At 37.7% G+C, this 12,413-nt stretch overlaps 2 long non-coding RNA genes across 4 annotated transcripts; both read right to left on the bottom strand.

Moving 5' to 3' along the window:
• Positions 1 to 802: 802 nt before the first annotated feature.
• On the bottom strand, positions 803 to 3,417 carry LOC147497607 (uncharacterized). The gene is made up of 4 exons (XR_015197168.1): positions 2,136 to 3,417; positions 1,980 to 2,049; positions 1,729 to 1,758; positions 803 to 943 (listed from the first exon to the last, which is right to left on the bottom strand). It is a non-coding gene; the product is annotated as an uncharacterized LOC147497607 (long non-coding RNA).
• Positions 3,418 to 4,385: 968 nt separating this feature from the next.
• LOC147497608 (uncharacterized) lies at positions 4,386 to 7,177 on the bottom strand. Of its 3 annotated transcripts, none has more exons than XR_015197170.1 (3): positions 7,083 to 7,177; positions 5,555 to 5,899; positions 4,386 to 4,820 (listed from the first exon to the last, which is right to left on the bottom strand). It is a non-coding gene; the product is annotated as an uncharacterized LOC147497608 (long non-coding RNA). The 3 variants fall into 3 exon arrangements; XR_015197171.1 differs by lacking the exon at positions 7,083 to 7,177 and having other exon boundaries at positions 5,555 to 5,649; positions 5,761 to 5,990; XR_015197172.1 differs by lacking the exon at positions 7,083 to 7,177 and having other exon boundaries at positions 5,555 to 5,667; positions 5,761 to 5,990.
• Positions 7,178 to 12,413: the final 5,236 nt, after the last annotated feature.

Genomic DNA, 12,413 nt, shown 5'->3' on the forward strand with positions numbered 1-12,413 from the left:
GGTGCCTCGTGATCACCGTGGGTCAAATAGTTGCCGGTCACGGCTTCCCTCACCCACTTTGGGCGTTGAAGTATGTAATCACTTTAATATCCCCCCATGCCAAGGCATTGGGAACTTCTGGTGGACAATGTTTGCCGCAAACTCGTACAACAAAGCTGGTGAACCTCAGATCACCAGCCGCGATATCATTTCTCATTATTTCCTCAAGAAGAGCACCAAGGACGTCAGTGTGGGGTACCAGTCCTTCTGTGTGAGTCCTCAGAAGTCCCCCCTCTTGCTCCGCATCACTGCCTCCGGTAAGGGGTGGCACCACTACCTTTTATACGTATCGGGGCAGTTTCTATCTCGGCTTCATAGCCCGAGGTGAGTATCTTTATTATTCTTATCTCTTCGTCCATCTGTATCGTTGTCCACTAACCGCTGCATTTCCCCCTTTTGTAGGTTGGCGACAGGATTCGAAATCTCAAATTTACTCAAGCATCTCCTGTCCCGTCTTCCAGAGGCTTTGTGATCTTGGTGCTGGTCAAGCCGAACTCTTAGGTATCAATCCTACCACCGCTACTCCCCTATTGCAAGTCCCGGCTCTACAAAAGAAATAAATTTACACATCCAACACAAAGACATTGAATTGCTAAAAGAATTTTGAACTTTTTTGAGTCATCAATAATGAAAGAAACATCCAAATTTACTTGTTATATCAAAATAATAATGACCTACCTTGTTGCATCAATAAAAAAAGCAATCTATTTGTTCTATCTAAAATATTAAAAAAAAATGGTAAGACCAAGCACCACGTACACCTTAACTGGAAAGGGTCAAAACCTAGCTAAGACTCAACGCTTGGCTCGAACGCTCCATTATGCTGGATGAATCTAAGAATTTCAAGTCGAACAACATCAAGTTCCTCTTGTGTGTATGTATCTTTGAGGGATAGATTTGTCATCTGCACGATCAAAGATAAAAAAGTATATAATAACTAAATAATGAAGAGTAACACAAAATAGAGATAATAAACCAACTATGCGTAGGACCAAAGTCTAAAATACCCTAAAAAAAATTATCTAAACAAGCTTCCATTATTTCCGTTGTCATAAACTTCGTTACATAATACCCACTCTGTATCACCAGGTTGGTACGTGCCCTATGTACTGACAAGTAATGTAATGAAAAGTAATGACAGGTTGGAACGTGCCCTATGTACGTGCCCCCCCCCCAATATGCAACCTTGCACTAGTATTTCGCAATAGTCTACTCCATCTCAAGGTTGAAATGTATAAAGAAGTATATTGTCCTATTTGGACTAAAATACAATGTCTGTAGTGCTTGGTCACTAATACCTTTATAAGGGGAACATGTATATGGGGAGAGAGAGAGAGAACACTTCGTTTGCGCAACCATCTATCCCATTTAATAAGTCCAATTAAGATATACATACAAGTGAATTAGTGAACCTTAGTTTAAACGCAAATGCAGTACAACTGATTGTCCACATATACAAAACATGATCCCATCAAAGGTCATAACTGAAAAGTAAGAACGAAACAACTAAGGTGTAGTAAACATCAATCTTAAAGAGCACTAAGTAACCATGCCCAAGTACAAACCTCACCTTCAAGATTACATAATGGCCATATAGAATGTTTTTATGAAATTTCTCAAATATATATGCAAGAGAAAGGAAGACAAGTAATAAAAAACAACACTTGTCAAATATGATGGGGAACTTACTTGTAAAGGCACTTGTAAATTGTGGAAGTGCTGAAAAATGAAAACACAAAGAAAATGAATATCTCCTTGGTACAAAAAACTGAACTAGAAATACCACCATAAATCGGGGAACTAACACACTACCAATGACCAATCGGCTATGAGTTAAATACTTAAGCGGTAATCAAGTAGTTATAAGCTTCTAGAAAAGTCATGGTCTTTGATTGGGTAAGAATTATGAGCAACACTAGGACATGTATATATAAACTAACCTTTATGATGTAGGTTATCCAACACCTGACAACTGAAAGAGTATGCTCCAGTGAATTGAACTTGAGCCACCTGAAAAACATACCAACCCAATGCAACATTAGTTTAAACAAAATAAAGTAAATAGGTCACCAAAATAGAAGTAAACAATAATTTACCATAACCATTTTGTCCACATCCAAATGTTCACGAACAACCAACAAAGCTGCCAACAAAAGAAATTAAAATACAAACGTATTCCTAAACAATATAAATCAGCCAAAGTTATTAGTCCTAAGTGAGCAAGGTTTGTTACAAACTGTAGCGCCCCGGTTTTTCAGACAATTGAATATTTCAGGTAAAATAGCTCAATCTGAATATTCAACAATCTAATAAACCAAGACTTGAGCGGGTTTGATTCACACGAGTCCAAACTATAACTAAAATATAAAACCCCCTCTGAACATCGCGTTCTAAAAAAAAATAAAAATTCGGCAGAGTCTCCTCTGTATTTCTAACCTTTCATAAATCTACAACCTGTCCTAACCTGAAAATTAAATAATACACTTCCATTTATTATATTAAAACCTCAACCATAAACCCAACTACTAAAGATATTGATTCGTGGCACCGGCTACTTAACCATCTCGACAAATGCCAGTTAAATCAAGTAGATGCAGCGCCCCGAAACAAATCTCATACCCCAGATCGGTCTTTCCCAATTGACACTAATCCATGTCATAGTTTCTAACTAATGGATGCATCTTAATATGGATTCATTATTAAAGACAATAAAGAAATACTAAATTATTACAAAACAACTTAAATGAATAAATTTATAAACAAGAAAGAGCTAAAAGAACCGCCTTAGCCAATTGAGTGCGCTTCACGTTAAATTGTTCTTAATTTACCCGTACGCCTTTTCTTGTCTTATGGGAGCACCTGTGAAGATACTCCAACGCTCAGCGTGTTGGATACGTAGTCAATATATAATAATCCACTTGAAATGAAATTGAAACAAAAGACGAGGTTAACACATACCTTTAGCTGCTTAATACCACTTACCATTTCCTTATTAAATCCTCGTAAGTGCATTGATTAACATACTCTCAAGAAAAACATTAGCATTCAATATAATTCATACTCACAATATTTCTATCATGCTTAACACGTAGGCAAATGAATTGTACTAGAATTAACTAGAAATAAAATAACTTGAACAACCGATTTTCTTACTACAAGGGGTGAGGGTTTTCCTATGGAAGCGGCTGAGTCGGGTGGCTGCCTACGTACCCATTTAGGGATCAAGCCAATCGTAGTTCCCCTATTCGGGTAAGGATCTATGGGGATGGATTAAGCCGTTTCCGATGAGGAAGGCAGTATAGGTTCCTCACTCTCGTTCTAACCATGTAACGTCCCCTCACCGATTCTCAACCTTGAATCGATATTCTACCTAGTATGTCACTTCACTTCTACTTATTCGAGATTTTTCTCGAATTCTCGAGTAAACGCACCATATATATATTATTATTCAACCTAGACAAAAGAAATAGACAAAAGAAGTATTTAGCACAAGAGAACCTATGATAATGGCATGTCATTAATATACTTATCTCACTACTATTCTAACAACCAATTAATTAAGCGGGAAATAAAACAATAAGTTAATAAAATAGGCACGGATATATTAAAGCTCATTGCGGCTTGTGGTAGCCCGACGAAAGCCTGCAGTGACCTAACATGGCATGTAGCGGCCCGACAAATGGCTTGGTGATAAACTCCTTGTGGCCTGACAATGGCCTATTGCGGCTTTTCTGAGCACAACTCTCAATTCAGATATCAAAAACAGATAGATTCTTATATCAACGACTCATTGTATATTTAGAACATACAACTTTTTACCTTCAAACATAACTAGTTATTCATTACCATTTCATACATTGATCACACTAGTTATTTTGTTCTACTACTTCGCATAATAGTGTATTTAAATAATGTAGCTCCAACCCTCGAGTTGAAGAGGCTATCCTTAGCATTCCTCGTATAATGAGCTGATTAGAAGGGACAGGTTTTGACTGATCACATTTAAACATTGAGTGATTGAGATAATATTAAACAGTACGAAAATCCAAGGACTACTTGCTAGTATGCTGCCATTTTGTGCATAGACCCTGCTTCTTCCCCCCTAGCATGGCTTGTATTTGCACATGGAACAAAAATCGAATATGGCTTAAGGTCTTAAAGGATTTTAAGCTTAACGTTATATATAAAATAATATAAAGGAGATTGAAGAAAAATAATAAACCTTGCCATGAGTAGTATTTCTCCCCTCCGTTATTATTACGGATGAGATGAAATCTCTTTTACATTATGCTACCCTCAATAGTGTCATTGACACTTTGGTCCTGAACAAAAAAAAAAAAGGTCACATAAGTTTTTTACCAGAGAAGCCAAGGAAATATAAGGAAGGTTAGAAATAGCCGAGCAAACAGCATCAAGTTCATCACGTGAATTGCAGCACAGACCATTGGGACCGCTCAATGTCCCGCGACTCCTAATAAATCTGACAAAGTCTCCTACCGAATTTAACATAAGTTATATATATAAATGGAGAGAAAGAGCGGGGTGAGAAGAAATACCAATTTGAAGCGAAGTCTATCGACTGCAAGGTAGAAGTGACGAGACTTATTGAAAACATATTATTGGTCAGTAAATAAAGAGAAAAAATAGTATGTGAAAAATATGTAACATTTTTTTTAGTCGTACCAAGTCAAGTGTGTCATGAGAAGTAAAGAGAAATAGAATAATGCGAAAGCTCCATGTATGTGAACATTTCCAGCTTCAGCACGAGATGCAACATATAGCTGCATAGTTGGAGGCTTGGGGCCAGTGTCGATGTAGAACATGGCCATAGGGTCTAGAGTGCTCAAAAGAGAATTTTTATTGTATCCCTACTCCCCCAGAAGAGAATCAAATCAAAAGCACCACTACTCAAATTAATATATCATCATTGGGCAAAACTATGATGACTCAGTTCCAAACAACAAGGGGTGCTGGTTAGGTTGGACGCTGGGGTCTAAAAAAAGTCCAATCCATTTTCGGTGGGAAAAAAGCAGCTCATTTATTATTATCTTGTTTTCTCCTCAGTCCTCACTAACAAAAATACAACCATTCCCAGTAAGGTGCTACTCAATCAATTATTCAATTCAACATAATCTTGTTATTATTAATTGTTGAACCAATCCACTCTCAAATCTTAAAATGGGAGACAGTGTCCAACTGATTCAATCAGTATTCATAGGTATCCTCTTTTCATTCATTGCCTTTATACCTCTGTACAGCCCCACCTCCATAGATAAGTACTGTCGATTTGTTTTCAACCGCCTCCCACTATTAATGATTGTAGAAAGGTTAGTTTAGAGTCGGCAAAAAGCTGAAACTAATATTGGTGAAAAGATTTAGATACATGTTTAAAAATAGAGGGATGAATAGATGATCAATGAGTGACCAAGTCCCCCATGGTGAAATACAAACATTATTATTCTACTATTCTTCCATATGGAAAGATATAAGATCAGTAAAATAAGGTGGCATTTACCTTTTCCTTTATGTCCAAGAACACCTCTCCAACTTCAACAAAACCTGATGTCTCTTCTGTGGCTCTGATCTGGAGTGGTGAAAACCTACGGGAGTCTGTATCAACCAAAGAAACTAAGTAGATGTTATCCTATGAAAAAAGATAGCAAAAAGAAACTTGTTCCAACACCACAACAAAATATATAAACAAGGAGCACTTTTTCTCACTAATCAAACGGTGTATGTTCAGCAGTTTCACCCAATAACGGATATCAAGATGGTATCCAAAGGTTGATGCTTCATGCTTTGCATTTCCACCCTTCAAGTCGACACATCTCACCCGTGGGATGAATCGTATTAATTTCCCCTGCAAATAAAAAAGTGCAAAATAGCATAAATGATTCATTCATAATAAAACCTTTCTCTCTTTCTCCCTCTGTTCACTTCAATCTCAAATCTCAATTTTACAAACATTCCCCCCAATTTTCCAGGGTTCCCTCACATTTCCTCTCAATGCCTTCAATCCAAATAGATGCATCAAAACAATACTACGCAACAAGTAGTCTAGTCCTCGGCTACGCCCTCTGCTTAAGCCTACTTTCCGTAATCAACAAATATGCCATCACAAAATTCAATTTCCCAGGCCTATTAACTGCCCTCCAATACTTAACATCAGCATTAGGTGTCTACATTCTAGGCAAACTAGGCTTCTTATATCACGACCCATTCACTTTTAAACCGCCAAGAAATTCCTACCTGCGCTTTTGTTTTCAACCCGGCTATATTCACTAACACTAATCTACTCTGCCACGCCAATGTCGATACATTTATTGTGTTAAGATCATTGACACCACTTTTAGTTGCTATTGCGATCTTGCCTTCGAAAATAGCCCCGTCCATCCGAGTTGACGTTTGGTAGTTTGGTTATTATTTTGGGTGGTGCTATCGGTTATGTTGTTACTGATTATGGGTTTACGTTGACGGCGTATTCTTGGGCTATTACGTATTTGGATTCTCTTTCCAGTAATAGGATCGAGTGCTAGTCTTCTATAGGCTGCCAACTTATAACAAATGGAATGCAACAGGAAACCTTCAAATCCAAATGAGCTAGAAACGAATAATCCAAACTGAAACAAACATCTTGCAACACTTTAGAGTTTAGACATCCCACAGTCAAATTGAGCATACAGTCAAACATTTAATCCAAATACACAAACTTATCAACGTACTTGAACCTTGATTAAACAAAAACTACTAAATCTAAATCCAAGGGGTTAACAATATAATAAAAAATCCAAAAATCATAAGTTCAACAACATCAATAACATACCAAAATCTAACTCCAATTCCAAACACCCAAATTGAAAATTCAATCGCATAGATACACATAGAATCAAATGAAATTGATAAATTAAACCACACAATCCTTTTCGGCAAAGAGGAGTTTGAAGATGATTAAACAAATTGGTTGTCATTAGTTGCAAGAGATAGAAAATAAAGGGAAACATGTTGTTGCAAAAGAGCCAAAGAGAGAAGTAAGAGGAAGAAACCTTTTTACTTTATGAATTTGTTGGTCTGATGAGATCGCCATAAACATTTTTTGTTTTTATGGTTTTTCCCACTTGATTCAAAAGCCTCGATCTGCAACATCCTCATAGTAGAGATAACTTTACGCATTACATCACTGTGAATTGCAACATCTCTCAAATCGTGAACCCGGTGGCAGAAATTACGGAGAGATAGAAGTGGAACAGGGGAGTTCTAGTCTTGCGAGTCTTCCTTTTTTTTCCTTTGTTTTTATTTGTTTAGAAATCGCTTTATCCACGGTAGCTGTAATTTTGCCAAAAATATAAACCACTGTTTTCACAGAAACAGTGGGGTATATGAATACAACAAAAAATATTAGGTTGTATTTGATAGTACCGTGGTATATGGAGTATTATATACCACTGTTTCACAAAATCAGTGGTATTTGTTTGTTCCAAAACTAGGAAAGTGTTTTGTACCGTGGGAAATGAGTATAAACCACTGTTATTATGGGAACAGTGGTATATACCAAATAACATACCGTGGCTAATGTGCATTTATGTAGTAGTGTTTAATCATTGTCCTCCTCTTTTATAAAGAAGTGAGGTTCATTTGCATCCTGCCAATCCATGATAATTTGCCAGGCCTCACGCCATTTATCATCAACCCGTGCTAACCTGTTAATAGTCGCTCAGTCTGATGGGGTGTAAAGGGCAACCCAATGAGGTTGTAGTCTCCACCATGCCCAAGTCATAGCACGAAAAGAGCATATAATGCAATTAGTGGGTCGCATAATGTCAACCCCAACCCAATCCATGTAGCGGAATGGGAAATCAGGAAAGAAATATACCATGATGCGGCAAACCAAGATAGGCATAAGAAGATAGTTATGCTTCATATTATGGGCTCATGCTAAACTGGACATTAAGGTTTGGGGAATGTCATATACCATTAGTCCCTCAGCTAAAGCAAGGAAGACGTCACCAGCGGCGTTATTCGCAGAAGAAAACTGCCATTCCCCTAAGATATTCAACATGATAAAGAACATGATAGTGCCTACGTTAAGGGACAGGCTACTAAGGGCTACGTTATCTTGTCCTTGGTCCTCTACACGAAAAATCCCCGCCCCATAAGTCTCTTGGAAATACTCAGGGTTATAGAGGTATATATTATTAGACATATAGCCCCATGAGTTTCGGGAACCAGGCATAGCCATCCCAACCTCAAAGGCTACCAAAAACTTGTTTAAATCCATTGTTTTACCATCAATGTCGACAGAGAACACTTGTTCCCAATCTGGTAGATAAAAGAACTTACAATGATCACAGAAATAAGTAGTAAGTGCAAGAGAATAATAGTCATCATCACTTACCAGTAGAGTCTGCCATCTTGACTACACAATCCTGTCGCATAACCAATATCCATAGGTGTCACTCTTGAGCAATTCTTCAAAGGCCTACTCCGGTATGATTTGAGGAGATTTCATAGCCAATAAACACACTACTGAACTCTTGGAAATGACCACAAAAAACCCCAGAAAATTTAAAAACTGGAGATCTTGTTGAGGTAAGGGTGCAGGCGTGCTCAGAATGGTCTATGGAAGAGGGTGTGCACGCTCAATTCTGACACTACGATCCAGTACTTTTAGGCATGGGCGCGCTCTGTGTATAGGCAAAAAAGAGGGCGGGCGCGCTCCGAGTGCTGTCTGTGGTGTGTAGTGAAAGTGAAAGTGAGGGGTGTGGTGTGAAGTTTATGATGTGCCATGTATTTATAGAGCACTAGTTTCTCAAACAAAGGTCCCGAAGGTGCCCAAATTGATAAGGAAAGGGATGGAATAAGAAAAGGCTTCTAAAAACCAAAATAGAAACAGCTGAGAGCACATGCTCAGTAGCAATTCTAGATGGTTTTAACAGCCTACCAAAATAGCAATCTCAATTCCTTTATTCTTTTAGTTTGCACCAAACAACAATAGCTAATTCTAGTTTTACCATATTAGCAACATGCTCACATAAACCATATTTCTAAAACCTTGCAATATTAATTTCCAAAAACAAGTGGATAGGGTAAAACAGAATGCTAAACAAATAATGCCACCCCCAAACAAGTAGGGAAGGTGGGATTCATGAAAAATAGATAGCATGCTTGGACAAAAATTTAAATAACTTGAAATTTAAATAACAACCAAATACATAATCCAATATTAACTGCTTAACTAAACAACTGGGAATCAAAGTCTACTAAAAACAAGGAAATTTCCTAAACATAATACAACCAACGAACTAGCCACAAGATGAGGATAGGCCAGAGCCATCCGTCCTATGTCGACGACGCTCATGCCTTCTAGAGTCAACAGAAGAAGAACCTTCATGGGGTGGCAGGTGTCGTAGAACTTCTACTTGAAACGTGCGTTGTTGCTCCATAAAAGCATCCATGGCTTCCCAATGCTCATTATTACTCTGGACAAGAGTCTCCATGTTAGCCTGGAAGTTTGCTTGGCTACCGATAATAGTACCTTGCCTAATTTGAATAGTCTCACAGAGGTCTCTCAGAGAACGTTGGACTGTACAAATTGTCTCATACTCGTTATGGAGAGTTTGCAGGCCACGATAAAGTAATGAGACGCGGTCTCTATCCGTAGTAGCCCTTTCCAAAGCATCTGCATCAAAACATGTCATGTCTTCCTCATCTTCCTCATCCGATACCATCTCAGCACCCCTAACCTTAGGCAAATGCCAATCCCTTTGAATACACTCCTGATAAGTACGTGCATTTTCATGCAACTTTAACTTAACCTGACTAGTCTTCGGAACACATCACCAATACATCATAACCTTCGTAATCAATGTAGGGGAGGCTGCGGTCAATTTACTAATTGATCTAATCTCACTAAACAAAAAGTTAATGATGTAAAACTCATACCTCTTGTTCTGAAGGATCCAGAGAATATGCAGACAACTCGAATTGATGCCACTTATTTTCATGGTGGCAATAATATTCCTACCAAGCCGCTGAGCCACAGCCAGCTGGTTTCGTCTAAGAGACGTTTGATGAACACAATGCGAGCCAGCATTGTAAAGTCCATCCAATACAGTCTCTGACATCAAAGGACCTATTCCACCAAACTGAGATTCCTACATTGTGACTATGATGTCTCTTTGCTCAATGCCAGTAATCTCAGACAACACTGTTGTAGTCAATTCCTTTCGACTACCACTCACCTTTACAAAAATCCTACGACCATCAATCTCTCTCTTCTTATAAAAATCAAACACCAAATCAGTGTGATGAAAATCATCTATAGAATACCATAACCGATTCCACTTTCTAATACACATCTTGGTACTAAAGAAGGGTGAAAATTGTGTTTGGTTAAAAACTTGTTCCGGAAGAATCTTTGGGGTTTGAGGAACCATTGAGTTTTGGAATTGGAAATTTTGGTGAATGTAAGGTGGGGGATAGTGAGCAAACCACTCGATCAAAATTTGAATAGGGTTTGTGTGGAGGTTAGGGTGCGCTCAAGTTGGTCTAGAAACGAGGGCGTGCACGCTCAAGGTTTTCTGGGTTCAAGCTTGTTCTTGAGTATGGAGGCAAGAAAGAGAAGATGAAAAATCGCATTTGGTTTTTAAAAGGGGGTCACGCGGCTGGGCACGTGACCGTGTAGGGTTTAATTCGTTTGGGCCCAAACCCAAAACAATTCCTATAATGCCCATCCTATCCTATGCCTCGTAAAATGTAAAACTAAAATTCTCGATTCGTTAACGATCCGATTTTAGAGAATGAGCTATGAAAACGAACAACAGAGAAAGTACAATCCAATGATCTATAGAAAACTCAAATTTAACCATGGTTGACATATAAGAAGATGGAAAATGCCTCATAACACGTGAATGACATAAGTTATATGATCAAAAGAAATATAAATTCATAGATAGTGTCAACCCTAATCAAAATATGACTAAACGACATAAACAACAAGAATAGGAAGTTAAGCGATAAAGAATGGAAAGACCAAACACCCCACCCTCAAACAAATTTTTGAAAACAGGGCTTAGAAAATTTATTTAAAAACATGGGTCTTTTAAAGTCAGATTCCCGAGACATGCTAGATTACTGTTTATAGGGTTTTAATATTTTTTACTTTTTATGAATAAGGTTTAATATAAAGGAAGACAATAAAGTAATAAAGACGTAAATCACTCCATAAAGAAACTTGACTCAAAAACCGAGAAAACATGCAAGAGAGGAAAGCGTGAATTACGTTAAATGTGGACTTAGGATTCTGTACTTACAGCCACACACTCCAAAAGGAGGGTCCGGTTACCTTAATGGTTCACTTACCAATATATGGAAATGAAAGGAAGTACATCAAACATCAAATGTCAGTCCTCATAGACAGGGGCCTGTAAAAAGACATTCTTTAAATCTGGCGACATTAACTCGTGAAACTGTTTTAATCATTGGTCATTGACTTAAAAGGTATTGTTGTCCTTGGGATTTACCAAGGTGATATGATTGCCCCATAAGGGGGTGACTTCAATAATAAGAAAGGACCAGACCAACAGGTTTTTAATTTTCTTGGGAAAATATGCAAACGTGAGTTGTAAAGAAAAACCTTTTGACCAACTACAAACTCTTTACACAAAATCTGTTTATCATGAACACGTTTCATGTTAGCTTTATAATTCTCCACATGATCAAAAGAATCACTATAGATTTCTTCAATATCATTTAATTGAAATTTGCGCTTGACACCAGCCTCATCAATATTGAAGTTCAGGCTTTTTATAGGCAACATAACACAGTGCTCTAATTCAACGGGCAAGTGACAAGGTTTTCCAAACACAAGTCTAAAATGAGACATTCCTATAGGAGTTTTAAAAGCTGTCTGAAACGCCCATAAGGCATCTGTTAGACGCTTAGACGAATCTTTCCTATTCAGGATTGACTGTCATTTCTAATTTTTTTTAATTTCCCTATTAGAGACTTCTACTTGGCCACTAGTTTGTGGATAATAAGGAGTTGCCACCTTATGTGTAACTCCATATTTCTTAACTAAAGAAGCAATAACTCTATTGCAAAAATACGTTCCGCCATTACTAATGATGGCTTTAAGGATGCCAAACCGACCTAAAATGTATTCTTTAACAAAAAATCACAATTGTCTTGTGGTCATTGCTATGGCAAGCCATGGCCTCCATCCATTTGGAAACGTAGTCCACGACAACAAGAATATAAATAAAACCATGGGAAACAGGAAAAGGACCCATGAAATAAATGCCCCATAAATAAAAAATTTCCACTACCATAATAGGATTTAAAGGCATCATATTACATTTAGTGATATGCCCAAGTTG

Source organism: Coptis chinensis, chromosome 5 (genome assembly GCF_015680905.1).
Source record: "Coptis chinensis isolate HL-2020 chromosome 5, ASM1568090v1, whole genome shotgun sequence".
In the NCBI taxonomy this organism is placed as follows: Eukaryota; Viridiplantae; Streptophyta; class Magnoliopsida; order Ranunculales; family Ranunculaceae; genus Coptis; species Coptis chinensis.